General features: G+C 53.8%; 1 protein-coding gene across 1 annotated transcript in view; it reads left to right on the plus strand.

Moving 5' to 3' along the window:
* Positions 1 to 7,640: 7,640 nt before the first annotated feature.
* The window catches only part of KCNE3 (potassium voltage-gated channel subfamily E regulatory subunit 3), a 28,926-nt gene continuing 12,899 nt past the window's right edge, over positions 7,641 to 23,667 (plus strand). Inside the window, exon 1 of the mRNA XM_075334747.1 lies at positions 7,641 to 7,765. The gene's annotated coding sequence lies outside the window, so the exon portion shown is untranslated. The remainder of the gene's footprint in view (positions 7,766 to 23,667) is intronic.

Consider the following 23,667-nt stretch of genomic DNA (forward strand, 5'->3'; position numbering starts at 1 on the left):
ATGTAGTGAGCTCCCTCTAGTGGTGGCTGTATAAATCTGTATGTCGTGAGCTCCCTCTAGTGGTGGCTGTATAAATCTGTATGTAGTGAGCTCCCTCTAGTGGTGGATGTATAAATCTGTATGTAGTGAGCTCCCCCTAGTGGTGGCTGTATAAATCTGTATGTAGTGAGCTCCCTCTAGTGGTGGCTGTATAAATCTGTATGTAGTGAGCTCCCTCTAGTGGTGGCTGTATAAATCTGTATGTAGTGAGCTCCCTCTAGTGATGGCTGTATAAATCTGTATGTAGTGAGCTCCCCCTAGGGGTGGCTGTATAAATCTGTATGTAGTGAGCTCCCTCTAGTGGTGGCTGTATAAAATTTATGTAGTGAGCTCCCTCTAGTGGTGGCTGTATGAATCTGAATGTAGTGAGCGCCCTCTAGTGGTGGCTGTATAAATTTGTATGTAGTGAACTCCCTCTAGTGGTGGCTGTATAAATCTGTATGTAGTGAGCTCCCTCTAGTGGTGGCTGTATAAATCTGTATGTAGTGAGCTCCCTCTAGTGGTGGCTGTATAAATCTGTATGTAGTGAGCGCCCTCTAGTGGTGGCTGTATAAATCTGTATGTAGTGAGCTCCCTCTAGTGGTGACTGTATAAATCTGAATGTAGTGAGCTCCCTCTAGTGGTGACTGTATAAATCTGTATGTAGTGAGCTCCCTCTAGTGGTGGCTGTATAAATCTGTATGTAGTGAGCTCCCTCTAGTGGTGGCTGTATAAATCTGTATGTAGTGAGCTCCCTCTAGTGGTGGCTGTATAAATCTGTATGTAGTGAGCTCCCTCTAGTGGTGGCTGTATAAATCTGTATGTAGTGAGCTCCCTCTAGTGGTGGCTGTATAAATCTGTATGTAGTGAGCTCCCTCTAGTGGTGGCTGTATAAATCTGTATGTAGTGAGCTCCCTCGAGTGGTGACTGTATAAATCTGTATGTAGTGAGCTCCCTCTAGTGATGGCTGTATAATCTGTATATAGTGAGCTCCCTCTAGTGGTTGCTGTATAAATCTGTATGCAGTGAGCTCCCTCTAGTGGTGACTGTATAAATCTGTATGTAGTGAGCTCCCCCTAGTGGTGGCTGTATAAATCTGTATGTAGTGAGCTCCCCCTAGTGGTGGCTGTATAAATCTGTAAATAGTGAGCTCCCCCTAGTGGTGGCTGTATAAATCTGTATGTAGTGAGCTCCCCCTAGTGGTGGCTGTATGAATCTGTAAGTAGTGAGCTCCCTCTAGTGGTGGCTGTATAAATCTGTATGTAGTGAGCTCCCTCTAGTGGTGGCTGTATAAATCTGTATGTAGTGAACTCCCTCTAGTGGTGGCTGAATGAATCTGTATGTAGTGATCGCCCTCTAGTGGTGGCTGTATAAATCTGTATGTAGTGAGCTCCCCCTAGTGGTGGCTGTATAAATCTGTATGTAGTGAGCTCCCCCTAGTGGTGGCTGTATAAATCTGTAAATAGTGAGCTCCCCCTAGTGGTGGCTGTATAAATCTGTATGTAGTGAGCTCCCTCTAGTGGTGGCTGTATAAATCTGTATGTAGTGAGCGCCCTCTAGTGGTGGCTGTATAAATCTGTATGTAGTGAGCTCCCTCTAGTGGTGACTGTATAAATCTGAATGTAGTGAGCTCTCTCTAGTGGTGACTGTATAAATCTGTATGTAGTGAGCTCCCTCTAGTGGTGGCTGTATAAATCTGTATGTAGTGAGCTCCCTCTAGTGGTGGCTGTATAAATCTGTATGTAGTGAGCTCCCTCTAGTGGTGGCTGTATAAATCTGTATGTAGTGAGCTCCCTCTAGTGGTGGCTGTATAAATCTGTATGTAGTGAGCTCCCTCTAGTGGTGGCTGTATAAATCTGTATGTAGTGAGCTCCCTCTAGTGGTGGCTGTATAAATCTGTATGTAGTGAGCTCCCTCGAGTGGTGACTGTATAAATCTGTATGTAGTGAGCTCCCTCTAGTGATGGCTGTATAATCTGTATATAGTGAGCTCCCTCTAGTGGTTGCTGTATAAATCTGTATGTAGTGAGCTCCCTCTAGTGGTGGCTGTATAAATCTGTATGTAGTGAGCTCCCCCTAGTGGTGGCTGTATAAATCTGTATGTAGTGAGCTCCCCCTAGTGGTGGCTGTATAAATCTGTAAATAGTGAGCTCCCCCTAGTGGTGGCTGTATAAATCTGTATGTAGTGAGCTCCCCCTAGTGGTGGCTGTATGAATCTGTAAGTAGTGAGCTCCCTCTAGTGGTGGCTGTATAAATCTGTATGTCGTGAGCTCCCTCTAGTGGTGGCTGTATAAATCTGTATGTAGTGAGCTCCCCCTAGTGGTGGCTGTATGAATCTGTAAGTAGTGAGCTCCCTCTAGTGGTGGCTGTATAAATCTGTATGTAGTGAACTCCCTCTAGTGGTGGCTGAATGAATCTGTATGTAGTGATCGCCCTCTAGTGGTGGCTGTATAAAATTTATGTAGTGAGCTCCCTCTAGTGGTGGCTGTATGAATCTGAATGTAGTGAGCGCCCTCTAGTGGTGGCTGTATAAATCTGTATGTAGTGAACTCCCTCTAGTGGTGGCTGTATAAATCTGTATGTAGTGAGCTCCCTCTAGTGGTGACTGTATAAATCTGTATGTAGTGAGCTCCCTCTAGTGGTGGCTGTATAAATCTGTATGTAGTGAGCGCCCTCTAGTGGTGGCTGTATAAATCTGTATGTAGTGAGCTCCCTCTAGTGGTGACTGTATAAATCTGAATGTAGTGAGCTCCCTCTAGTGGTGACTGTATAAATCTGTATGTAGTGAGCTCCCTCTAGTGGTGGCTGTATAAATCTGTATGTAGTGAGCTCCCTCTAGTGGTGGCTGTATAAATCTGTATGTAGTGACCTCCCTCTAGTGGTGGCTGTATAAATCTGTATGTAGTGAGCTCCCTCTAGTGGTGGCTGTATAAATCTGTATGTAGTGAGCTCCCACTAGTGGTGGCTGTATAAATCTGTATGTAGTGAGCTCCCTCTAGTGGTGGCTGTATAAATCTGTATGTAGTGAGCTCCCTCTAGTGGTGACTGTATAAATCTGTATGTAGTGAGCTCCCTCTAGTGGTGACTGTATAAATCTGTATGTAGTGAGCTCCCTCTAGTGGTGGCTGTATAAATCTGTATGTAGTGAGCGCCCTCTAGTGGTGGCTGTATAAATCTGTATGTAGTGAGCTCCCTCTAGTGGTGACTGTATAAATCTGTATGTAGTGAGCTCCCTCTAGTGGTGGCTGTATAAATCTGTATGTAGTGAGCTCCCTCTAGTGGTGGCTGTATAAATCTGTATGTAGTGACCTCCCTCTAGTGGTGGCTGTAGAAATCTGTATGTAGTGAGCTCCCTCTAGTGATGGCTGTAGAAATCTGTATGTAGTGAGCTCCCTCTAGTGGTGGCTGTATAAATCTGTATGTAGTGAGCTCCCTCTAGTGGTGGCTGTATAAATCTGTATGTAGTGAGCTCCCTCTAGTGGTGGCTGTATAAATCTGTATGTAGTGAGCTCCCTCGAGTGGTGACTGTATAAATCTGTATGTAGTGAGCTCCCTCTAGTGGTGGCTGTATAATCTGTATATAGTGAGCTCCCTCTAGTGGTGGCTGTATAAATCTGTATGTAGTGAGCTCCCTCTAGTGGTGACTGTATAAATCTGTATGTAGTGAGCTCCCTCTAGTGGTGACTGTATAAATCTGTATGTAGTGACCTCCCTCTAGTGGTGACTGTATAAATCTGTATGTAGTGAGCTCCCTCTAGTGGTGGCTGTATAAATCTGTATGTAGTGAGCTCCCTCTAGTGGTGACTGTATAAATCTGTATATAGTGAGCTCCCTCTAGTGGTGACTGTATAAATCTGTATGTAGTGACCTCCCTCTAGTGGTGGCTGCATAAATCTGTATGTAGTGAGCTCCCTCTAGTGGTGGCTGTATAAATCTGTATGTAGTGAGCTCCCTCTAGTGGTGGCTGTATAAATCTGTATGTAGTGAGCTCTCTCTAGTGGTGGCTGTATAAATCTGTATGTAGTGAGCTCCCTCTAGTGGTGGCTGTCTAAATCTGTATGTAGTGAGCTCCCTCTAGTGGTGGCTGTATAAATCTGTATGTAGTTAGCTCCCTCTAGTGGTGGCTGTATAAATCTGTATGTAGTGACCTCCCTCTAGTGGTGGATGTAGAAATCTGTATGTAGTGAGCTCCCTCTAGTGGTGGCTGTAGAAATCTGTATGTAGTGAGCTCCCTCTAGTGGTGGCTGTATAAATCTGTATGTAGTGAGCTCCCTCTAGTGGTGGCTGTATAAATCTGTATGTAGTGAGCTCCCTCTAGTGGTGGCTGTATAAATCTGTATGTAGTGAGCTCCCTCGAGTGGTGACTGTATAAATCTGTATGTAGTGAGCTCCCTCTAGTGGTGGCTGTATAATCTGTATATAGTGAGCTCCCTCTAGTGGTGGCTGTATAAATCTGTATGTAGTGAGCTCCCTCTAGTGGTGACTGTATAAATCTGTATGTAGTGAGCTCCCTCTAGTGGTGACTGTATAAATCTGTATGTAGTGAGCTCCCTCTAGTGGTGACTGTATAAATCTGTATGTAGTGAGCTCCCTCTAGTGGTGGCTGTATAAATCTGTATGTAGTGAGCTCCCTCTAGTGGTGACTGTATAAATCTGTATATAGTGAGCTCCCTCTAGTGGTGACTGTATAAATCTGTATGTAGTGACCTCCCTCTAGTGGTGGCTGCATAAATCTGTATGTAGTGAGCTCCCTCTAGTGGTGGCTGTATAAATCTGTATGTAGTGAGCTCCCTCTAGTGGTGGCTGTATAAATCTGTATGTAGTGAGCTCTCTCTAGTGGTGGCTGTATAAATCTGTATGTAGTGAGCTCCCTCTAGTGGTGGCTGTATAAATCTGTATGTAGTGAGCTCCCTCTAGTGGTGGCTGTATAAATCTTTATGTAGTGAGCTCCCTCTAGTGGTGGCTGTATAAATCTGTATGTAGTGAGCTCCCTCTAGTGGTGGCTGTATAAATCTGTATGCAGTGAGCTCCCTCTAGTGGTGACTGTATAAATCTGTATGTAGTGAGCTCCCTCTAGTGGTGGCTGTATAAATCTGTATGTAGTGAACGCCCTCTAGTGGTGGCTGTATAAATCTGTATGTAGTGAGCTCCCTCTAGTGATGGCTGTATAAATCTGTATGTAGTGAGCTCCCCCTAGTGGTGGCTGTGTAAATCTGTATATAGTGAGCTCCCTCTAGTGGTGGCTGTATAAATCTGTATGTAGTGAGCTCCCTCTAGTGGTGACTGTATAAATCTGTATGTAGTGAGCTCCCTCTAGTGGTGGCTGTATAAATCTGTATGTAGTGAGCTCCCTCTAGTGGTGGCTGTATAACTCTGTATGTAGTGACCTCCCTCTAGTGGTGGCTGTATAAATCTGTATGTAGTGAGCTCCCTCTAGTGGTGGCTGTATAAATCTGTATGTAGTGAGCTCCCTTTAGTGGTGGCTGTATAAATCTGTATGTAGTGAGCTCCCTCTAGTGGTGGCTGTATAAATCTGTATGTAGTGAGCTCCCTCGAGTGGTGACTGTATAAATCTGTATGTAGTGAGCTCTCTCTAGTGGTGGCTGTATAAATCTGTATGTAGTGAGCTCCCTCTAGTGGTGGCTGTATAAATCTGTATGTAGTGAGCTTCCTCTAGTGGTGGCTGTATAAATCTGTTTGTAGTGAGCTTCCTCTAGTGGTGGCTGTATAAATCTGTATGTAGTGAGCTCCCTCTAGTGGTGGCTGTATAAATCTGTTTGTAGTGAGCTCCCTCTAGTGGTGGCTGTATAATCTGTATATAGTGAGCTCCCTCTAGTGGTTGCTGTATAAATCTGTATGTAGTGAGCTCCCTCTAATGGTGGCTGTATAAATCTGTATGTAGTGAGCTCCCTCTAGTGGTGACTGTATAAATCTGTATGTAGTGAGCTCCCTCTAGTGGTGACTGTATAAATCTGTATGTAGTGAGCTCCCTCTAGTGGTGACTGTATAAATCTGTATGTAGTGAGCTCCCTCTAGTGGTGGCTGTATAAATCTGTATGTAGTGAGCTCCCTCTAGTGGTGACTGTATAAATCTGTATATAGTGAGCTCCCTCTAGTGGTGACTGTATAAATCTGTATGTAGTGACCTCCCTCTAGTGGTGGCTGCATAAATCTGTATGTAGTGAGCTCCCTCTAGTGGTGGCTGTATAAATCTGTATGTAGTGAGCTCCCTCTAGTGGTGGCTGTATAAATCTGTATGTAGTGAGCTCTCTCTAGTGGTGGCTGTATAAATCTGTATGTAGTGAGCTCCCTCTAGTGGTGGCTGTATAAATCTGTATGTAGTGAGCTCCCTCTAGTGGTGGCTGTATAAATCTGTATGTAGTGAGCTCCCTCTAGTGGTGGCTGTATAAATCTGTATGTAATGAGCTCCCTCTAGTGGTGGCTGTATAAATCTGTATGCAGTGAGCTCCCTCTAGTGGTGGCTGTATAAATCTGTATGTAGTGAACGCCCTCTAGTGGTGGCTGTATAAATCTGTATGTAGTGAGCTCCCTCTAGTGATGGCTGTATAAATCTGTATGTAGTGAGCTCCCCCTAGTGGTGGCTGTATAAATCTGTATGTAGTGAGCTCCCTCTAGTGGTGGCTGTTTAAATCTGTATGTAATGAACTCCCTCTAGTGATGGCTGTATAAATCTGTATGTAGTGAGCTCTCTCTAGTGGTGGCTGTATAAATCTGTATGTAGTGAGCTTCCTCTAGTGGTGGCTGTATAAATCTGTATGTAGTGAGCTCCCTCTAGTGGTGGCTGTATAAATCTGAATGTAGTGAGCTCCCTCTAGTGGTGACTGTATAAATCTGTATGTAGTGTGCTCCCTCTAGTGGTGGCTGTATAAATCTGTATGTAGTGAGCTCCCTCTAGTGGTGGCTGTATAAATCTGTATGTAGTGAGCTCCCTCTAGTGGTGGCTGCATAAATCTGTATGTAGTGAGCTCCCTCTAGTGGTGGCTGTATAAATCTGTATGTAGTGAGCTCCCTCTAGTGGTGACTGTATAAATCTGTATGTAGTGAGCTCCCTCTAGTGGTGGCTGTATAAATCTGTATATAGTGAGCTCCCCCTAGTGGTGGCTGTATAAATCTGTATGTAGTGAGCTCCCCCTAGTGGTGGCTGTACATAGCAGATATACTGTCACAGCAGTTCATAGTAGTCATGTGCCATGTCCTGTATAGTAGGGACACTATAGAAGTATCGAAATACGTGAAAATCAATAAGGCATCTGACACTTTTGAAACAACAAATCTCTTACTCACTTGTGGGTATTAGTGTTTTTTTTACAGCAGTCTGTATTCTGCAGACACCGGTGTGAGGCAGGGGAGACCATGTGTCTGAATACAGGGAAGCCACTATTTTTTTTTCTGAGTACTCCTCACAATGTTTTTCGATTTCTCCGTCACTTATTTGGAGAGACCTCTTTTTGCCATTTTTTGGGATATCACAGTCCCCTTGTGTATATGAGGCAGAGCCCATAAAGTGGGGGCCGGTCTGGTGAAGAGACAGGGGAGGTGCAGCAGGGAGTGCAGGAGGGGCAGGGAGGAGAGGAGCGCACACTCAGGTGGAGCTCTCACATGAAGCCTCACCACGCTCCGGGGGGTGCAGAGTTCTGCATCGCATCTCACTGAGCAGAGACATCACAGAGGAATCCGCTCACAGGATCCACCATCTGGAGACTTCCTCAGGATGAGAAGAGATCAAAGTAAGAGCCGCAGCCGTCACCCTGATGGGGGGCACCTTCCTAAGCAAAGGGGGCAAGTAAGAGCAGCAGCCATCACCCTGATGGGGGACACCTTCCTAAGCAAAGGGGGCAAGTAAGAGAAACAGCCGTCACCCTGATGGGGGACACCTTCCTAAGCAAAGGGGGCAAGTAAGAGCAGCAGCCGTCACCCTGATGGGGGACACCTTCCTAAGCAAAGGGGGCAAGTAAGAGAAACAGCCGTCACCCTGATGGGGGACACCTTCCTAAGCAAAGGGGGCAAGTAAGAGAAACAGCAGGAACCCTGATGGGGGACACCTTCCTAAGCAAGGGGGCAAGTAAGAGAAACAGCCATCACCCTTATGGGGGGCACCTTCCTAAGCAAAGGGGGCAAGTAAGAGCAGCAGCCATCACCCTGATAGTGGCACCTTCCTAAGCAAAGGGGGCAAGTAAGAGCAGCAGCCATCACACTGATGGGGGGCACCTTCCTAAGCAAAGGGGGCAAGTAAGAGGAACAGCAGGCACCCTGATGGGGGGCACTTTCCTAAGCAAAGGGGGCAAGTAAGAGCAGCAGCCATCACCCTGATAGGGGCACCTTCCTAAGCAAAGGGGGCAAGTAAGAGAAACAGCAGGCACCCTGATGGGGGACACCTTCCTAAGCAAAGGGGGCAAGTAAGAGCAGCAGCCATCACCCTGATGGGGGACACCTTCCTAAGCAAAGGGGGCAAGTAAGAGAAACAGCCGTCACCCTGATGGGGGACACCTTCCTAAGCAAAGGGGGCAAGTAAGAGCAGCAGCCATCACCCTGATAGGGGCACCTTCCTAAGCAAAGGGGGCAAGTAAGAGAAACAGCAGGAACACTGATGGGGGACACCTTCCTAAGCAAGGGGGCAAGTAAGAGAAACAGCCATCACCCTTATGGGGGGCACCTTCCTAAGCAAAGGGGGCAAGTAAGAGCAGCAGCTATCACCCTGATAGTGGCACCTTCCTAAGCAAAGGGGGCAAGTAAGAGCAGCAGCCATCACACTGATGGGGGGCACCTTCCTAAGCAAAGGGGGCAAGTAAGAGGAACAGCAGGCACCCTGATGGGGGGCACCTTCCTAAGCAAAGGGGGCAAGTAAGAGCAGCAGCCATCACCCTGATAGGGGCACCTTCCTAAGCAAAGGGGGCAAGTAAGAGAAACAGCCGTCACCCTGATGGGGGACACCTTCCTAAGCAAAAGGGGCAAGTAAGAGCAGCAGCCATCACCCTGATAGGGGGCACCTTCCTAAGCAAAGGGGGCAAGTAAGAGAAACAGCAGGAACCCTGATGGTGGACACCTTCCTAAGCAAGGGGGCAAGTAAGAGAAACAGCCATCACCCTTATGGGGGGCACCTTCCTAAGCAAAGGGGGCAAGTAAGAGCAGCAGCCATCACCCTGATAGGGGACACCTTCCTAAGCAAAGGGGGCAAGTAAGAGCAGCAGCCATCACACTGATGGGGGGCACCTTCCTAAGCAAAGGGGGCAAGTAAGAGGAACAGTAGGCACCCTGATGGGGGGCACCTTCCTAAGCAAAGGGGGCAAGTAAGAGCAGCAGCCATCACCCTGAGAGGGGCACCTTCCTAAGCAAAGGGGGCAAGTAAGAGAAACAGCAGGCACCCTGATGGGGGGCAACTTCCTAAGCAAGGGGGCAAGTAAGAGAAACAGCCATCACCCTTATGGGGGGCACTTTCCTAAGCAAAGGGGGCAAGTAAGAGCAGCAGCCATCACCCTGATGGGAGGCACCTTCCTAAGCAAGGGGGCAAGTAAGAGAAACAGCCATCACCCTTATGGGGGGCACTTTCCTAAGCAAAGGGGGCAAGTAAGAGCAGCAGCCATCACCCTGATAGGGGCACCTTCCTAAGCAAAGGGGGCAAGTAAGAGCAGCAGTCATCACACTGATGGGGGCACCTTCCTAAGCAAAGGGGGCAAGTAAGAAGAACAGCAGGCAACCTGATGGGGGGCACCTTCCTAAGCAAAGGGGGCAAGTAAGAGCAGCAGCCATCACCCTGATAGGGGCACCTTCCTAAGCAAAGGGGGCAAGTAAGAGAAACAGCAGGCACCCTGATGGGGGGCAACTTCCTAAGCAAAGGGGGCACGAAGCAGCAAAATTTAGCAACTAGAGAGGGTGCTGCGACTTATGCATGTGCGTCCATACCGCAGCTAATGGGTGATTTATACGACTATTACCTCAATCGCTAGATTGAGGGGTCTTACATTTATCAATAAAAGGCTAATTCCAGCTCATATTAGTAATTTGTGCTGGGACTTGTAGTCTTATTTTGGGTTGCAGGTCATATCTGGCCGACAACCAATATGCTCTACATTATGGCTTGTGCAGGGTTGTCAGCAGTTCTTAGCTAAGAATCCTCCACCATTCAGGGCTCTGGGAAAGCCGGGTGGTTGCCCCATTGGTGGTAGATACGGAGCCCCCGTTGGATGTCCCTCGCTGTGGTGCCGGTGGTCTCCTCGGCGGTCTCCTCGGCGGTGCGGGGTGTTCGCGGTGTTATCTCTGGGGCGGCGTTGCTCATATTTGGTTGTGGTATTTCGCTGTTTTCTTGGAGTCTGTGAATGTTTTGTCCTCCGGCGTCTTGTAATAAGCAGAAGAAATCCTCAGCTCAAGTATCAGCCTGCGAGGAGACGAGAGCGGTCACCGCGAGGACCTGCCGGCACTTGTGGAGTAACCGCACGCCCAGCAGTAATAACCCTATATACAGACTGTATAGCGAGGGGTCAGAGAGGAGGTGACTGCTGACATGGAGGGGTCAGAGAGGAGGTGACTGCTGACAGCGAGGGGTCAGAGAGGAGGTGACTGCTGACAGCGAGGGGTCAGAGAGGAGGTGACTGCTGACAGCGAGGGGTCAGAGAGGAGGTGACTGCTGACAGCGAGAGGCCAGAGAGGAGGTGACTGCTGACAGCGAGGGGTCAGAGAGGAGGTGACTGCTGACAGCGAGGGGTCAGAGAGGAGGTGACTGCTGACAGCGAGAGGCCAGAGAGGAGGTGACCAGTGACTGCTGACAGCGAGGGGTCAGAGAGGAGGTGACCAGTGACTGCTGACAGTGGGGGGGTCAGAGAGGAGGTGACCGGTGACTGCTGACAGCGAGGGGTCAGAGAGGAGGTGACTGCTGACAGCGAGGGGTCAGAGAGGAGGTGACCGGTGACTGCTGACAGCGAGGGGTCAGAGAGGAGGTGACCGGTGACTGCTGACAGCGAGGGGTCAGAGAGGAGGTGACCGGTGACTGCTGACAGCGAGGGGTCAGAGAGGAGGTGATCGGTGACTGCTGACAGCGAGGGGTCAGAGAGGAGGTGACCGGTGACTGCTGACAGCGAGGGGTCAGAGAGGAGGTGACCGGTGACTGCTGACAGCGAGGGGTCAGAGAGGAGGTGACCGGTGACTGCTGACAGCGAGGGGTCAGAGAGGAGGTGACCGGTGACTGCTGACAGCGAGGGGTCAGAGAGTAGGTGACCAGTGACTGCTGACAGCGAGGGGTCAGAGAGGAGGTGACTGCTGAAAATTGGGGGGTCAGAGAGGAGGTGACCGGTGACTGCTGACAGCGAGGGGTCAGAGAGGAGGTGACTGCTGACAGTGGGGGGGTCAGAGAGGAGGTGACCGGTGACTGCTGAAAGCGAGGGGTCAGAGAGGAGGTGACTGCTGACAGTGGGGGGGGGTCAGAGAGGAGGTGACCGGTGACTACTGACAGCAAGGGGTCAGAGAGGAGGTGATTGCTGACAGTGAGGGGTCAGAGAGGAGGTGATTGCTGACAGCGAGGGGTCAGAGAGGAGGTGATTGCTGACAGCGAGGGGTCAGAGAGGAGGCGACCGGTGACTGCTGACAGCAAGGGGTCAGAGAGGAGGTGACCGGTGACTGCTGACAGCGAGGGGTCAGAGAGGAGGTGACTGCTGACAGCGAGGGGTCAGAGAGGAGGTGACCAGTGACTGCTGACAGTGGGGGGGTCAGAGAGGAGGTGACCGGTGACTGCTGACAGCGAGGGGTCAGAGAGGAGGTGACTGCTGACAGCGAGGGGTCAGAGAGGAGGTGACCGGTGACTGCTGACAGCGAGGGGTCAGAGAGGAGGTGACCGGTGACTGCTGACAGCGGGGGGTCAGAGAGGAGGTGACCGGTGACTGCTGACAGCGAGGGGTCAGAGAGGAGGTGATCGGTGACTGCTGACAGCGAGGGGTCAGAGAGGAGGTGACCGGTGACTGCTGACAGCGAGGGGTCAGAGAGGAGGTGACCGGTGACTGCTGACAGCGAGGGGTCAGAGAGGAGGTGACCGGTGACTGCTGACAGCGAGGGGTCAGAGAGGAGGTGACCAGTGACTGCTGACAGCGAGGGGTCAGAGAGGAGGTGACTGCTGACAGCGAGGGGTCAGAGAGGAGGTGACCGGTGACTGCTGACAGCGAGGGGTCAGAGAGGAGGTGACCGGTGACTGCTGACAGCGAGGGGTCAGAGAGGAGGTGACCGGTGACTGCTGACAGCGAGGGGTCAGAGAGGAGGTGATCGGTGACTGCTGACAGCGAGGGGTCAGAGAGGAGGTGACCGGTGACTGCTGACAGCGAGGGGTCAGAGAGGAGGTGACCGGTGACTGCTGACAGCGAGGGGTCAGAGAGGAGGTGACCGGTGACTGCTGACAGCGAGGGGTCAGAGAGGAGGTGACCGGTGACTGCTGACAGCGAGGGGTCAGAGAGGAGGTGACCAGTGACTGCTGACAGCGAGGGGTCAGAGAGGAGGTGACTGCTGACAGCGAGGGGTCAGAGAGGAGGTGACCGGTGACTGCTGACAGCGAGGGGTCAGAGAGGAGGTGACCGGTGACTGCTGACAGCGAGGGGTCAGAGAGGAGGTGACCGGTGACTGCTGACAGCGAGGGGTCAGAGAGGAGGTGATCGGTGACTGCTGACAGCGAGGGGTCAGAGAGGAGGTGACCGGTGACTGCTGACAGCGAGGGGTCAGAGAGGAGGTGACCGGTGACTGCTGACAGCGAGGGGTCAGAGAGGAGGTGACCGGTGACTGCTGACAGCGAGGGGTCAGAGAGGAGGTGACCGGTGACTGCTGACAGCGGGGGGGGGGGTCAGAGAGGAGGTGACTGCTGACAGCGAGGGGTCAGAGAGGAGGTGACCGGTGACTGCTGACAGCGAGGGGTCAGAGAGTAGGTGACCAGTGACTGCTGACAGCGAGGGGTCAGAGAGGAGGTGACTGCTGAAAATTGGGGGGTCAGAGAGGAGGTGACCGGTGACTGCTGACAGCGAGGGGTCAGAGAGGAGGTGACTGCTGACAGTGGGGGGGTCAGAGAGGAGGTGACCGGTGACTGCTGAAAGCGAGGGGTCAGAGAGGAGGTGACTGCTGACAGTGGGGGGGGTCAGAGAGGAGGTGACCGGTGACTACTGACAGTGAGGGGTCAGAGAGGAGGTGATTGCTGACAGCGAGGGGTCAGAGAGGAGGTGATTGCTGACAGCGAGGGGTCAGAGAGGAGGTGACCGGTGACTACTGACAGTGAGGGGTCAGAGAGGAGGTGATTGCTGACAGCGAGGGGTCAGAGAGGAGGTGATTGCTGACAGCGAGGGGTCAGAGAGGAGGCGACCGGTGACTGCTGACAGCAAGGGGTCAGAGAGGAGGTGACCAGTGACTGCTGACAGTGGGGGGGTCAGAGAGGAGGTGACTGCTGACAGCGAGGGGTCAGAGAGGAGGTGACCGGTGACTGCTGACAGCGAGGGGTCAGAGAGGAGGTGACCGGTGACCGCTCACAGCGAGGGGTCAGAGAGTAGGTGACCAGTGACTGCTGACAGCGAGGGGTCAGAGAGGAGGTGACTGCTGAAAATTGGGGGGTCAGAGAGGAGGTGACCGGTGACTGCTAACAGCGAGGGGTCAGAGAGGAGGTGACTGCTGACAGTGGGGGGGTCAGAGAGGAGGTGACCGGTGACTGCTGAAAGCGAGGGGTCAGAGAGGAGGTGACTGCTGACAGTGGGGGGGGTCAGAGAGGAGGTGACCGGTGACAGCTGACAGCGGGGGGTCAGAGAGGAGGTGACCGGTGACTACTGACAGCGAGGGGTCAGAGAGGAGGTGACCGGTGACTGCTGACAGCGAGGGGTCAGAGAGGAGGTGACCGGTGACTACTGAAAGCGAGGGGTCAGAGAGGAGGTGATTGCTGACAGCGAGGGGTCAGAGAGGAGGTGACCGGTGACTACTGACAGTGAGGGGTCAGAGAGGAGGTGATTGCTGACAGCGAGGGGTCAGAGAGGAGGTGATTGCTGACAGCGAGGGGTCAGAGAGGAGGCGACCGGTGACTGCTGACAGCGAGGGGTCAGAGAGGAGGTGACCGGTGACTGCTGACAGCGGGGGGGGTCAGAGAGGAGGTGACTGGTGACTGCTGACAGCGGGAGGGGGTCAGAGAGGAGGTGACCGGTGACTGCTGACAGTGGGGGGTCAGAGAGGAGGTGACCGGTGACTGCTGACAGCGGGGGGATCAGAGAGGAGGTGACCGGTGACTGCTGACAGCGAGGGGTCAGAGAGGAGGTGACCGGTGACCGCTCACAGCGAGGGGTCAGAGAGAAGGTGACCGGTGACAGCTGACAGCGGGGGGTCAGAGAGGAGGTGACCGGGGTCACTGCTGACAGCGAGGGGTCAGAGAGGAGGTGACCGGTGACTGCTGACAGCGGGGGGGATCAGAGAGGAGGTGACCGGTGACTGCTGACAGTGGGGGGTCAGAGAGGAGGTGACCGGTGACTTCTGGCAGCGGGGGGGGGGGTCAGAGAGGAGGTGACCGGTGACTACTGACAGCGAGGGGTCAGAGAGGAGGTGAATGGTGACTACTGACAGCGAGGGGTCAGAGAGGAGGTGAATGGTGACTACTGACAGCGAGGGGTCAGAGAGGAGGTGACCGGTGACAGCGAGGGGTCAGAGAGGAGGTGACCAGTGACTGCTGACAGCGAGGGGTCAGAGAGGAGGTGACCGGTGACTGCTGACAGCGAGGGGTCAGAGAGGAGGTGACCGGTGACTGCTGACAGCGAGGGGTCAGAGAGGAGGTGAATGGTGACAGCGAGGGGTCAGAGAGGAGGTGACTGCTGACAGCGAGGGGTCAGAGAGGAGGTGACCGGTGACTGCTGACAGCGAGGGGTCAGAGAGGAGGTGACCGGTGACTGCTGACAGCGAGGGGTCAGAGAGGAGGTGACCGGTGACTGCTGACAGCGAGGGGTCAGAGAGGAGGTGAATGGTGACAGCGAGGGGTCAGAGAGGAGGTGACTGCTGACAGCGAGGGGTCAGAGAGGAGGTGACCGGTGACTGCTGACAGTGGGGAACGAGGAAGACACCACACATCATATCTATGTACATCTATAACACCCATATGTACTGAGCAACGCACGACCTCCTCCAAGCTCTAAAAAACCCCACAAGGTCCCAACACCTCCAGATGCCGCACAGCTCCTCACCTCTCCATGCTCCTCACCTCTCCCTGCTCCTCACCTCTCCCTGCTCCTCATCTCTCCCTGCTCCTCACCTCTCCCTGCTCCTCACCCCTCTCTGCTCCTCACCCCTCTCTGCTCCTCACCTCTCCCTGCTCCTCACCTCTCCCTGCTCCTCATCTCTCCCTGCTCCTCACCTCTTCCTGCTCCTCACCTCTCCCTGCTCCTCACCTCTTCCTGCTCCTCATCTCTTCCTGCTCCTCACCTCTCCATGGCCCTCACCTCTCCCTGCTCCTCACCTCTCCCTGCTCCTCACCTCTTCCAGCTCCTCACCTCTCCCTGCTCCTCACCTCTCCATGCTCCTCACCTCTCCCTGCTCCTCACCTCTCCATGCTCCTCACCTCTCCCAGCTCCTCACCTCTTCCTGCTCCTCACCCCTCTCTGCTCCTCACCCCTCTCTGCTCCTCATCTCTCCCTGCTCCTCACCTCTCCCTGCTCCTCACCTCTTCCAGCTCCTCACCTCTCCCTGCTCCTCACCTCTTCCAGCTCCTCACCTCTCCCAGCTCCTCACCTCTTCCTGCTCCTCACCCCTCTCTGCTCCTCACCCCTCTCTGCTCCTCATCTCTCCCTGCTCCTCACCTCTCCCTGCTCCTCACCTCTCCCTGCTCCTCACCTCTTCCAGCTCCTCACTTCTCCCAGCTCCTCACCTCTTCCTGCTCCTCATCTCTTCCTGCTCCTCATCTCTCCCTGCTCCTCACCTCTCCCTGCTCCTCATCTCTTCCTGCTCCTCATCTCTTCCTGCTCCTCACCTCTCCATGCTCCTCACCTCTCCCTGCTCCTCACCTCTCCCTGCTCCTCACCTCTTCCAGCTCCTCACCTCTCCCTGCTCCTCACCTCTCCATGCTCCTCACCTCTCCCTGCTCCTCACCTCTCCATGCTCCTCACCTCTTCCAGCTCCTCACCTCTCCCTGCTCCTCACCTCTCCCAGCTCCTCACCTCTTCCTGCTCCTCATCTCTTCCTGCTCCTCATCTCTTCCTGCTCCTCATCTCTCCCTGCTCCTCACCTCTCCCTGCTCCTCACCTCTCCCTGCTACTCACCTCTTCCAGCTCCTCACCTCTCCCAGCTCCTCACCTCTTCCTGCTCCTCACCTCTTCCTGCTCCTCACCTCTTCCTGCTCCTCATCTCTCCCTGCTCCTCACCTCTCCCTGCTCCTCACCCCTCTCTGCTCCTCACCCCTCTCTGCTCCTCACCTCTCCCTGCTCCTCACCCCTCTCTGCTCCTCACCTCTCCTTGCTCCTCACCTCTCCCTGTGTGGCGCCCTGGACAAGCCAGGGGCCACAGAGCACAACACCTACACACCCCACACTCCCAGCAGGCACACCGAAGTCAGACAAAAACCCTTGTTGCCTTCCTCCAGGGGCTGATGTTCACACCAGGGGGTGGGGCCAGGCGGTTGGTCCCGCCCACCGAGGAGTTCACAGTCCTGGAGGCGGGAAAAGCAGGCAGATCAGTTTTAGGAAGAGAAGAGTCTAGTTTGGACAGTGAAAGTGGAAGGAGAAAAGTGTACTAGTGGAACAACTGACTGACAGCGTCCAGGTGTGTGGCCCGGGCGAGACAGCAAGGTTGGCAGACGGTGGTGACCGTCTGCAGGAGTGGCCTATCGGAGTTGCCGTGAGGACCGTGGACGGGTGGTGGCCCGGCGGTACCGGACCGATAGACGAAGAGAAGTCAGCACCATTGGCAGGGGCTTGCGGACCCCGGCAAGGCTAGCAGTCGCCGTGAATTTACCGAATCCATTAGTTAAGGGGACCTCCTGGGTTTCCAAACAGCTAAGTCCCGACAGAAGGCGACAGTCCAACCGAGTGAGAGAGACACCGCCACCGCCAAGGCAACCGTTTCTCAGGGCCAGAGCCTGCGGGCAAAAGGGGCTCCTCCATCCCACATCCAAGCTGGGGAGCGGGTTACCGGTGGGGACCCATCGGAACTAACAACCGTACACAGGTGCAGGGAAAGGCAGTCACCATCAACCTGCCGGGAGAAACAACACCGCAGCCGTCTGTGGGACCCGTCCATCCAGCCGAGTGTTTTACCGAGAACTGTGTCATCATCATTGGCTGAGTGAGTACCTCCGTGCCGTGAGGCACAGCGCTGCCCCCGCGACCCTGCACCTCACCAGGCCCCGTAACCCGCCTGCCACCCATCCCTACCCCATCACCGGGCCCCGGGACAACCAACCCCCTACCCACGGAGGGGAGAACTAACAACAAAGCTGCTCCCTGTCACCGCTCCCGGGATCCCCGTCCAGAGCAGCGGTGGTGTCACCAATATCACCACAACCGTGGGTGGCGTCACGGACAATAAATCCCCACAATCAAGCCCCTTTTCACTCACGGGCGAGGAGCGCCGCTCGAGTCCCCGGGATCCGGCCCACCGCTCGAGCCACCACCGAGCAGTGGGAGAGCGCGGCGTCCCCTCCTCCGCCCACGACACCTGCTCCTCACCTCTCCCAGATCCTCACCTCTCCCTGCTCCTCACCTCTCCATGCTCCTCACCTCTCCCAGCTCCTCACCTCTCCCTGCTCCTCACCTCTCCCTGCTCCTCACCTCTCCCTGCTCCTCACCTCTCCCAGCTCCTCACCTCTCCCTGCTCCTCACCTCTCCCAGCTCCTCACCTCTCCCTGCTCCTCACCTCTCCCTGCTCCTCACCTCTCCCTGCTCCTCACCTCTCCTTGCTCCTCACCTCTCCCAGCTCCTCACCTCTCCCAGCTCCTCACCTCTACCTGCTCCTCACCTCTCCTGCTCCTCACCTCTCCCTGCTCCTCACCTCTCCCTGCTCCTCACCTCTCTCAGCTCCTCACCTCTCCCTGCTCCTCACCTCTCAATGCCCCTCACCTCTCAATGCTCCTCACCTCTTCCAGCTCCTCACCTCTCCCTGCGCCTCACCTCCTTCAGCTCCTCTCCCGGCTCCACACCTTTTCCAACCCCTCACTTGTCCCAACCCCTGATTTATTGGTTCCTCACCTCTCCCGTTACCTCACCCTTTCCAGCTCCTCATACTTTCTCTGCTCCTCACCTTTCCCTGCTTCTCACCTCTCCCAGCTCCTCACTTCTCCCAGCTGCTCACCTTTCCCTGCTCCTCACCTCTCCCTGCTCCTCATCTCTCCCTACTCCTCACCTCTCCCTGCTCCTCATCTCTCCCTACTCCTCACCTCTCCCAGCTCCTCACCTCTTCTTGCCCCTCACCTCTTCTTGCCCCTCACCTCTGCTTCTTGCCCCTCACCTCTGCTCCTCACCTCTCCCAGCTCCTCACCTCTACCTGCTCCTTGCCTCTCCTTGCTCCTCACCTCTCCCAGCTCCTCACCATTCCCAAGTCCTATATTCTCCCAATTCTTCCAAGCTCTTTGCTCCTCGACCCTTGCGGCTCCTCACCTTTCCTGTCTCCTCACCTCTCCCAGCTCCTCACCATTCCCAGCTCCTATGTTCTCCCAATTCTTCCAGGCTCTCTGCTCCTCGCCTCTTGCAGCTCCTCACCTTTCCTGGCTCCTCACCTCTCCCAGCTCCTCACCTCTTCTTGCTCCTCACCTCTGCTTCTTGCCCCTCACCTCTGCTCCTCACGTCTCCCAGCTCCTCACCTTTACCTGCTCCTTGCCTCTCCCAGCTCCTCACCATTCCCAGCTCCTAAGTTCTCCCAATTCTTCCAGGCTCTCTGATCCTTGCCTCTCCCAGCTCCTCACCTTTCCTGTCTCCTCACCTCTCCCAGCTCCTCACCATTCCCAGCTCCTATGTTCTCCCAATTCTTCCAGGCTGTCTGCTCCTCGCCTCTCCCAGCTCCTCACCTTTCCTGGCTCCTCACCTCTCCCAGCTCCTCACCATTCCCAGGTCCTATGTTCTCCCAATTCTTCCAGGCTGTCTGCTCCTCGCCTCTCCCAGCTCCTCACCTTTCCTGGCTCCTCACCTCTCCCAGCTCCTCACCATTCCCAGCTCCTATGTTCTCCCAATTCTTCCAGGCTGTCTGCTCCTCGCCTCTCCCAGCTCCTCACCTTTCCTGGCTCCTCACCTCTCCCAGCTCCTCACCATTCCCAGGTCCTATGTTCTCCCAATTCTTCCAGGCTGTCTGCTCCTCGCCTCTCCCAGCTCCTCACCTTTCCTGGCTCCTCACCTCTCCCAGCTCCTCACCATTCCCAGCTCCTATGTTCTCCCAATTCTTCCAGGCTGTCTGCTCCTCGCCTCTCCCAGCTCCTCACCTTTCCTGGCTCCTCACCTCTCCCAGCTCCTCACCATTCCCAGGTCCTATGTTCTCCCAATTCTTCCAGGCTGTCTGCTCCTCGCCTCTTCCAGCTTCTCACTACTTCTAGTGTCCTGCATTTGGCAGATACAACTTCTCGTGACAGCTCTTAGCTCCCGGATTACACTATGAGCAGACAGATCCGGACATCGTCCAGCCTCTGTCCTCTCCCTGTGCAGCTTCTCACTCACAGGCACGAGGTCCTGATGTCGCGGGCGGGGAGGAGGGTGTCAGCACACCGCGCTCACCCCTTCTGCTCGGGTCCGGCAGCTGCTCAGTGGTGGCTCGAGCCGTGGGCCGGATCCCGGGGTTCTCTCGAGCGACACTCCTCGCCCGTGAGTGAAAGGGGGTGTTTGTTGTGTGTGGGGATTGTTATAGTTCGTGACGCCACCCACGGTTGTGGTGATGGCACCACCGCTGCTCTATATGGGGGTCCCGGGGATGGTGATGGGAGCAGCCAGGTGTTGTGTTGCCCCTCCGTGGGTAGGGGTTGGTGATCCCGGGGCCCGGTGAAGAGATGTGAAGTGTAGGGCCTGGAGGGCGCAGGGACGCGGGGGCAGCGCTATGCCTTGCGGCACTGTGGTACTCACTCAGCCTGAGACTTGGACACAGTTTTACGGTAAACCACACGGCTGGTAGGACGGTCCCACAGACGGCTGCACTTGCTCTCCCGGTAGGTGACGGTGATGTCCCTCTTCCTTGCACCTATGTTTGACTGATGGTAGCGGCGGATTCCCTCCGGTTACCCGCTCCCCGACTGCAATCTGGGCCGGAGGAGCTCTACACTTTGCCCGCAGGCGCTGGCCCTGGGGAAACTGGTGCCCTGGCGGTGGCGGTGTCTCCCCTGTAATGGTCGGGCTGTTGCCGTCAATCGGGACTTGGTTGCTGGGGGATCTACGTCCCCTTCACTGACGGATTCGGCAAATTTGGCGACTCCTAGCCTTGCCGGGGTCCGAGAGGCCCCTTCCCTGGTGCTGACTGTCCTTCGGAACACTGCTCCAGACCACCGGGCACACAGCCAACGGGGTCCTTCCAGGAACTTCCGAACGGTCCCCCTCCGGACAGTCACCGCCGTCGCTGACCTTGCTGTTCTGGCCCTACACAAAGCTGGGCTCTCAGGCTTTCCTTTCTTCTTGTCACCTCACTTACTTTCCTCCTTTTCCACTTTTCCTTCCTTCACTTTCACTTCGTTGTTTACACTTGCCCTCCCTGGGCTCTAACTCCGTTCTCAAGCTCTTCCCTGAGCTGACTCTTGCCCTGCCTGGGCTAATCTGCCTGACACTTCCTGCCTCCAGAGCTGTGAGCTCCTTGGTGGGCGGAGCCAACCGCCTGGCCCACCCCCTGGTGTGCATCATCAGACTCCTGGAGGAAGGCAACAAGGATTTCTGGTTAGCAGATGTGCCTACCTGGAGTGTGGGGTGTGGTGGTGTTGTGACCTGTGACCCCTGGTTTGCCCAGGGCGACACACTGACATCCTTTATTCTCCATTTCTATCTGGTGCAGACAATTCACTCTGAGGAAGCAGCCAGGCCCCAAACTGATACATTGTAGCAAATCATCATATACATTTGTGCAGCTGCTGATGCATTTGGCTCACAGAGCGTTGTCACTTCTGAGCAGAGAGCAGGAGCCATGTACAGGTATACTGCCTCTGTATGGATGGTGTACAGGTATACTGCCTCTGTATGGACGGTGTACAGGTGTACTGCCTCTGTATGGACGGTGTACAGGTGTACTGCCTCTGTATGGACGGTGTACAGGTGTACTGCCTCTGTATGGACGGTGTACAGGTGTACTGCCTCTGTATGGATGGTGTACAGGTGTACTGCCTCTGTATGGACGGTGTACAGGTGTACTGCCTCTGTATGGACGGTGTACAGGTGTACTGCCTCTGTATGGATGGTGTACAGGTATACTGCCTCTGTATGGATGGTGTACAGGTGTACTGCCTCTGTATGGATGGTGTACAGGTATACTGCCTCTGTATGGACGGTGTACAGGTGTACTGCCTTTGTATGGACGGTGTACAGGTGTACTGCCTCTGTATGGACGGTGTACAGGTGTACTGCCTCTGTATGGACGGTGTACAGGTGTACTGCCTCTGTATGGACAGTGTACAGGTGTACTGCCTCTGTATGGATGGTGTACAGGTGTACTGCCTCTGTATGGAGGGTATACAGGTGTACTGCCTCTGTATGGAGGGTATACAGGTGTACTGCCTCTGTATGGATGGTGTACAGGTATACTGCCTCTATGGATGGTGTACAGGTGTACTGCCTCTGTATGGATGGTGTACAGGTGTACTGCCTCTGTATGGACGGTGTACAGGTGTACTGCCTCTGTATGGAGGGTATACAGGTGTAATGCCTCTGTATGGAGGGTATACAGGTGTACTGCCTCTGTATGGATTGTGTACAGGTATACTGCCTCTGTATGGATTGTGTACAGGTGTACTGCCTCTGTATGGATGGTGTACAGGTATACTGCCTCTGTATGGATGGTGTACAGGTATACTGCCTCTGTATGGACGGTGTACAGGTGTAATGCCTCTGTATGGACGGTGTACAGGTGTACTGCCTCTGTATGGAGGGTATACAGGTGTAATGCCTCTGTATGGAGGGTATACAGGTGTACTGCCTCTGTATGGAGGGTATACAGGTGTAATGCCTCTGTATAGATGGTGTACAGGTGTACTGCCTCTGTATGGACGGTGTACAGGTGTACTGCCTCTGTATGGATGGTATACAGGTGTAATGCCTCTGTATGGATGGTATACAGGTGTACTGCCTCTGTATGGATGGTGTACAGGTATACTGCCTCTGTATGGATGGTGTACAGGTGTACTGCCTCTGTATGGAGGGTATACAGGTGTACTGCCTCTGTATGGATGGTGTACAGGTATACTGCCTCTGTATGGACGGTGTACAGGTGTACTGCCTCTGTATGGAGGGTATACAGGTGTACTGCCTCTGTATGGATGGTGTACAGGTGTACTGCCTCTGTATGGAGGGTGGTCAAACTCAGTGACAGCAAGCAGAGATCTAGCCAGGGGATTTTTTTTTTCTTTACATAACTCTGATAACTTGAAATCTCCATGGTGGAGGATCAAGTTGATTCCATAGGAAGTGGCAGGTTCTGTCCTTATCATCCTTTGTTTCTGGTCCGGAGCCCTCAGATCCAATGACTGGAAAAATAACTGAGTGCCCTGTGCTGCCCTCCCCCTCGGTGTGACCCTGGCAGCCGTACAGCATCTTCCCTGGCTAATATTATCGAGGAACCCCCCACCCCATATATATAATGTCTTCATTATCCATTGTCTGTAGCAGCTGATTCTTTACAGAAAAGTATGGTCTGCTGCAGAGCACGCGAATATCTGAATGTTTGTGATATGTGGCATCTCCAGCTGCCGATGCTTCCCCTTTACTGTAGGAAATCTAGAATTATCGACAAATATCTTAAGTCACCAAAAAAGAATCAAATTAAATAGACAGAGGGGAGAGGAGGGAGGTGCAGCTGCAGCTTCTCTCTTCCTGGGTGTCTGTGACACTGCTGCTGTGAGAGGGGAGGAAGAGCAGTGGCTGCAGGGATCTGCACAAAGCACTGTGTGAATTTATAGGAAAGCTTCAGAGCAGTATTAGGTAATATGGACGCTTTATTCTGGGGGGAGCCCTCCTTTAGTTTATGGCCGGAATATTAGGAGGAGTGCGGCGCCCCCTTCATCCTATTTGCCAGTCGTCTCCTCCTGGATCGTCCTCCTGGATTCATCTTCCTGTTTTTAGCAATGACGCAGGATAACGATGCAGACGGACGGGGAGGGGGGGGGGGGGCTTCCTTCTAAGAAAAACATTGCCTCATCAGTGAGGGGGAAATGTGCTTAGTAATGCAGTGATCTGAGGACATGGACGGCTGCGGGATGGGAAGGTGGCCACCAATGTCACCACAGACCATGGACCGTTCCCTGTCTCTGCTACACCGCCTCTACTGTTCACACCATCGTTCTGTAATAGCATTCACAACTGGCTGTTACCATTCCTGTGCCCCTACATGCTGACAGTCTCCAATCATCAGGAACACAAGAGAAAAAGATTCTCTGGACCCGGGTTCAGTGTCCGTGCTGTTCTATGGCCACCTCACCTGGCTCAGCAAACCTCCTCCTCCTACCTGCTGGGAGCCCCAACTCCTCTTCTGATCCACAAGCCTGGTG

Source organism: Anomaloglossus baeobatrachus, chromosome 2, assembly GCF_048569485.1.
Source record: "Anomaloglossus baeobatrachus isolate aAnoBae1 chromosome 2, aAnoBae1.hap1, whole genome shotgun sequence".
Lineage (NCBI taxonomy): Eukaryota > Metazoa > Chordata > Amphibia > Anura > Aromobatidae > Anomaloglossus > Anomaloglossus baeobatrachus.